The 331-nt window shown below is 31.7% G+C and overlaps 1 protein-coding gene across 1 annotated transcript in view; it reads left to right on the top strand.

Moving 5' to 3' along the window:
• STAP1 (signal transducing adaptor family member 1) overlaps positions 1-331 on the top strand; it is a 34,537-nt gene that overhangs the window by 12,538 nt on the left and 21,668 nt on the right.

Here is a 331-nt window from a genome sequence, read left to right as displayed (position 1 = left end):
TGATTTCCCACTATAAATGTGGCCTCACTGATTACTGATTATGGAGTTGGAAAGAAAATCACAGTGGCCCACCATTATCTGGGATTTTCATGACACGAAAACAAAGATATAAATAACTTCAAGACCATAGAGGGTAGTAAAATGCTGTAATACAATTAGAAAGTAACAAATCTTAAGTTTTTATTCCTCTTTAACAATATAATTTACTTACGTTTATATAATTTAATTTCTAATAATGGTTGTGTTAAAAAACCTATACGCAAAATTCCTGAAAATTTAACAGTTGGCTTTGCAAACCTCTATGAGACAGGTCTAGCACACTACCATGTGA

Source organism: Otolemur garnettii, unplaced genomic scaffold, assembly GCF_000181295.1.
Source record: "Otolemur garnettii isolate 467f Iridium unplaced genomic scaffold, OtoGar3 scaffold00191, whole genome shotgun sequence".
Classification (NCBI taxonomy): domain Eukaryota; kingdom Metazoa; phylum Chordata; class Mammalia; order Primates; family Galagidae; genus Otolemur; species Otolemur garnettii.
Note: the sequence above shows the minus strand (reverse complement) of the source record. Positions and strands in the feature narration are given on the sequence as shown.